The sequence below is a fragment of the Panicum virgatum genome, chromosome 3K (assembly GCF_016808335.1).
Source record: "Panicum virgatum strain AP13 chromosome 3K, P.virgatum_v5, whole genome shotgun sequence".
In the NCBI taxonomy this organism is placed as follows: Eukaryota; Viridiplantae; Streptophyta; class Magnoliopsida; order Poales; family Poaceae; genus Panicum; species Panicum virgatum.
In genome coordinates, this window is record NC_053138.1 from 36,780,267 (window position 1) to 36,786,003 (window position 5,737).

Genomic DNA, 5,737 nt, shown 5'->3' on the forward strand with positions numbered 1-5,737 from the left:
ACAATACCTTTGCCGCTGCCGTCCTTTGGGACACAAATAAATAACGATATCCTTACTCTCCGGGTGAAATGCTACAACGGTATATCCGTGCGCTTGCGGATCCATCTGTAATCGCATTGATTATACCACGAGAGTGGCACCCCTTGGGTGCAGTTGCTAGGATGGGTTCGGCGCCCTCATTTCTAGTGATTGCACTAAGGACTGCCAACAGGCATTTATGGTGCTGTTGCTAAGGATTAACCATTCCTAGTGATTGTGCTAAGAAATGTCAACAAGCATTTCTGACACCGTTGCCGGGGCGGCATGTGAACAAAGATATTGTGCTGATATTATCTTAGACCTTGTACTCAGGATATAGTCTTTACTCTTTCAAGCTAATGTCACTTTATGTCTTTTTTTATTTTTTATTTGAAAGAAGATAGGGGTAGTGTATGACTGGTTTCTCCCTGCCGGAAAACTACACAGATAATCCAGAGAGGCTCATGAGAAGGGCACGACCTCACGTCGTTCCTCCTCTCGCTATCCTCCCGGCACAGGAACCCATTTCGGAAGCACCACTCGTTCTTGAGGCTATGGCTGAAAAGACTCTCCGCGAGTTCTCCGTCCCCTCCACCGACAATGTGGCCACTGGCCCCAACATCAATGTTGGGGACGTGAACTTCGAGCTCAAATCAAGCCTCATCAACATGGTGCAGGCTAGCCCATTCTGTGGCAAGCCAAATGAGGACGCAACTGCACATTTGCAGAATTTTCTGGAGCTCTGCGACACCGTTGTCATACGGGGTGTCACCGCCGACGTTGTCAAGCTTCGTCTGTTTTCCTTTTCCCTCATGGGGAAGGCGAAATAGTGGTTTTATAAAGAAAAGGACATCGACACCTGGGCCAAATGCTCCAAGGCGTTCCTCGCAAAATTCTTCCCGCTGGGCAAAACAAATGCCCTGCGCGGGAGAATTTCAAGTTTCCAGCAGACAGAGATGGAATCCATCCCAGAAGCTTGGGAGAGACTGCAGGAATACATCCTGGCTTGTCCTCATCATGGCATGGACGAGTGGCTCGTCCTGCAAAGCTTCTACAACAGGCTCACAATGACATCTCGAGCCAACATTGATGCTGCTGCTAGAGGAGCCTTCCTCGACCTGACTATCGCCAAAGCAAAAGAATTGGTCGAGAAGATGGTCTCCAATCAGGGGTGGAGCGATGAACGACTCCAGCCCCATACAAAAGGCATGCATATCGTCAAAGAAACGGATATGATTGCCGCGAAGCTGGACCTCCTAATCAAGAAGATGGAGGAAAGGAGCAAACAACCGATCCATGCTCCCGTTTACGCCATGGGTTCGCACTTCACGTGCGAAGTTTGCGGTAACGATGGACATTCGGGGAACGACTGCCCTGAAACCCGTGAAGACTCCTACCTCAACAACAACAACAACGGGTACCGTCCACAACAAGGAGGCCAGGGGTGGAACTAGCCACGTCCACCTTTTCAGGGAGGTAATAACTACAATCCTTCTTATAATTCGAATTTCAAATCAAACCAACCTCCCTTGAGAGAACTTGTTCTTGGCCAAGTTAAAATCAACGAAAATATAAATAAAAAGCTTTTGGCCAATGATAAATCCCTGGAAAGTTTAAATGTTAAGCTTGAAACTTTGTCTTCTATGCTAAAAAACCAATCAAGTTTTAATAAAAAGGTTGAATCTCTTCTTGCTCAAATAGCTGCTTCTGTTCCTGTCTCTGAGAATGTTAAAGCGGTGACCACGAGGGGTGGTAAGTCCACTTGTGATCCACCACACCCTAACCATGCAGGAAAAGCACCGGCAACCCAGGAAGAAGTACAACCAACGGATCAAGAAGAAACCAGGGAACCAGAAAAGGGAACGGCTCCACAGGATTACATTGAGACCAGTTTCTTACCTTTCCCCACCCGTAACAAGAAGGCAACTGTGGATGAACAATTCACCCGTTTTGTTGAGATGATCCAGAAGATACATGTTAACGTCCCTCTACTGGACATTATGCATGTGCCGACCTACGTCTGATATATCAAGGACATCATTAATAACAAACGGCCACTGCTCACCACAGAGGTTGTCAAGCTTACAGAAGAGTGTAGCGCAACTATACTCAACCAACCCCCGGAAAAGAAGAAAGATCCAGGATGCCCCACAATCACGTGTTCAATCGGGGCACAACATTTCAGCCGTGCCTTGTGTGACTTGGGAGCAAGCGTCAGCGTGATGCCAAAAGCTGTCTACTACAAGCTAAACTTCACACACCTCACACCAACTTTAATGCATCTCCAGCTGGCAGACTCCTCGGTACGGTATCCGGAGGGGATTGCAGAAGACATACTGGTAAAAGTCAGGGACTACTTCATCCCTGTCGACTTCGTGGTACTGGACATGGACATTTCCACGGATACAGCACTTATCCTAGGGAGACCATTCCTAAGCACTACAGGGGCACAAATCAATGTTGGAGCCGGAGAAATCCGCTTCAATATCAATGGCAAGGAAGAAATGTTCCCATTTCAGCCCAAGGTTGAGCAATGCTCTATGATCAAAATCAAGTTTGGGCCAAATCCACGAGGCATACAAGAAGTCGTGGTAACACCACGAAAGAAGAACAACATGATCGGCCTCGTGAAAGAAGTCATAAAGGAGGGTAATCATGAAGAGGTGGTAATACCTGCCCAGATAACTCTACAAGGTCAACCATCCTCATCAAGAATGAAAAAGGTAGAGAAAGCACAGCAATCCGTCACTGCTCCTCCTAGGACGGATGCTCAATCATAATCAAAGAGGAGTCATGCACATCGGACTTTAAATGACGCGCCCTTGCCAAAGGTAAATTGGTATTTATCTCATGTTTGTTTCATCCGCTTTTCAACATTTTCTTTGCACCTTATTTGTTTTTCTCCACTGTATGTTTGAAATTTTCAAAATTGTTTTCTGCATGCTGGAATTTTTCTCGCACTTTCCCTTTTTACAGAAAGACCAACAATATTTTCTGAGTTTTAGAATTCTTTGGGAAAAATAATTTGAACATCTTCTTGAGTAAACTTTTGGTCGTGCACCATATTTCCAAAGTTCATAACCGTTGAGGAAGCTTCTGGCCAAAGGGGGGCACCAGGGGGCCCACCCTGGGGCCGGCCGACCCCACAGGTCAGCCGACCCAGGACCAATGGCTCCTGGGCCCCACCTTCTCCAACGGCTACTTTACCGTTGTGCCTGGCTCTTCCTCGGGTGCACTCGCCCAAATTCCTTTAAATAGAGACCGAGAGAGGGGTGATGAGCTCTCATGCACACTCTCTCCACTCTCACTCCCTCTCACACATTCTTGCTCGGGTTTCCTTTGGATTTTGACTCAAGTTTGATTGCAAAAACACTCTCTCTCTTATTTCTTTGCTGCAAGATTGATCACATATTTGGAGGAACAACTTTTGGGTAAGAGTTTCATTTTCATTTCACTAGCATAACCCGAATCGAGTTGTTCTCGTTCATTCTTATTCGTTCTTGTTGCAAGCTTGAGAGGTGCAGGGCGGAAAATTTCCGGAGCTCTCAAGAGGACGACAAGGTTGGGCTCGTCCCGTTCGCAGGGCGAGTCGAGCTCTCATTATTCCCCCGAACCTGCACCAGCACCTACTACAATGGATTATGAGCAAGATGAACAAGAAGAACAGTTCAAGGAGCAAGCTGCAGAACCGCAAGCCGAGGACATGGAGATAGATGAAGATGATGCACCATACCTCGACTTGCAAGATGACCGTGAGCGTCAAGCTTACGTCATGATCAAGAATCGAAGCTTTGGTCATACCAGAGCCTTTGATCTGGACCTTCTCGAAAAAAAATAGGTATGGACGTTGACTTCGCTCATGTTTGGCATGCGGTTGGATGGGATGGTTTTGTGCCCGTTGAGGAGAATGATTCTCGTCTCCTCACCATTCACTTTCTTTGCACTCTTCGGGAGGTGGACGATGGTGTTTCTTTCCGACTTTTTGGAGGTGAAAGCTATTTTAATTGGAGAAATTTCAGTCACCTCCTTGGTTTTAGCACGCGCTTGCCAGTTTCTCTTGCAAAAGCTTGCTGCGGTTTTGATTGACATGAGTTTTGGGGTTTGATTTCGGGTCAAGTTGTTCATGGCAAGTTTGCACCTCGGTGCAATGACATTCAAAATCCGACTCTTTGTTTGATGCACAAGTGGGTGGCTATCACTCTCTTTTCAAGAGATGATCCACCACCAGTGAGGAATGATGAGTTGATGATATTATACGCCATGGTCAACAAAATCTGAATCTCCCCCGCACAAGCAATGGTTAAGCAATGGCTCACAAATTTTGGTTGACGGTTCCTATTGAGTGCACTTCTTTGATCACCTGCATCGCATCAAACATGGGAATCTTAGATGGGAACCCGATTCCCTTCATTGAGGAGCCCTGTGTTATGATCGATGAGGCGTACTTGGTTCAAGGCCACACACTCAAGAAAGGCCCAGATGACTCCTTGATTTTCTTTTTGCTTGGTTATGCAAATGAAATCCCGTTGCCAAACACCGGGTATCATCTGTATAACTGCCGTTCGCTAACCATCCCTCTTGTTCCACAAGAGGAGAGCCATAGGCATAGTGTTTCTGGTCTTCCTGGCAGGGTTACAAGAAGCAGGGCCAGAAGGGAGGAGTTCATGCAGCAGCAACCTCAGCCTCAACCTCAACCACAACAATATGAGGCTGGAGGTTCGTCATGGCAGAGTGCCAGCTCCACCGAGTGGGCACGGCAGGCCTCAGGGCACCGGTCCACCAGTTCCAGCTCTAGTGGTCCCCCGCGACGTACAGCTTCATCCAGAGGTTTCGCCACTCTGACTCGACAGATGGGCGAGCTGAACGTGCGCACCACCAACATCGACGAGTCATTGGGCCAGCACATCGAGTCAACTCAAAACTGGCAGCGATACACAGGCGAGAGGATCCGCAACCTGGAGCAGCAACAGCAGCAATCCCAGGAGGTGTGGAGGGCCTACTACCATTGGGCTGCGTTTAATCCTAACCAGCAGTAGTGAACCTGAAGCGCTTGGGGGAGGACCCCCATGAGAGGTACCTTGTATCAAACTCTATCTTTACTGCTTTCAAAACCTTGCATGAAACCAAACAAAAATTTGCAAAATTCTGAAAATCCATAAAAATTCGCATAACTAAAATCAAATAAAAATTGGCAAAACCTTTAAAAACCCAAAAATATTTACTTGCTTTCCAATATGTGTTGTAAGCATGTGTAGTTTTTTCTTGTTGAGATGATGAATAGTTGCTCTGTTAGTTCCTTTCATATGCCTAGTTACAACCTTGTGCTCTCCCTAAGTTCTGAGTTTGGTGGCTAGATGTTCAAACCTTAAGCTTGAAACTTGTGGGTAGCGAAAAAGTAGAATTTGAATCTAGGTTGTTGTGGGTTATGATATGGCTGAAAAGAGTTGCTATGATCTTCTCCTACGTGATGCTTGATATCCGGTGTATTTCTTTTAAAAAATAAAAATAAAAATAAAAGTTCCTTGGTGATATGCAATTCCCATCCAGAGCCATATGAGTTACAAGTTTGAACAACCTTTCCACATATGCAACTTGTCTTCTCATTGAGCTTTGTCAAATTGTTGTGACCCTTTATGAGAATCACATCATACGCCCATGATCAAGATCACGTACACGACCCCTCATATGCTATACTTCTAACACCTGGAAGATAGCAAGT

The 5,737-nt window shown here is 46.3% G+C and overlaps 1 non-coding gene across 1 annotated transcript; it reads right to left on the reverse strand.

The window, feature by feature from the left end:
* Positions 1–933: 933 nt before the first annotated feature.
* On the reverse strand, positions 934–1,042 carry LOC120701704. The gene has a single exon (XR_005686260.1). It is a non-coding gene; the product is annotated as a small nucleolar RNA R71 (small nucleolar RNA).
* Positions 1,043–5,737: the final 4,695 nt, after the last annotated feature.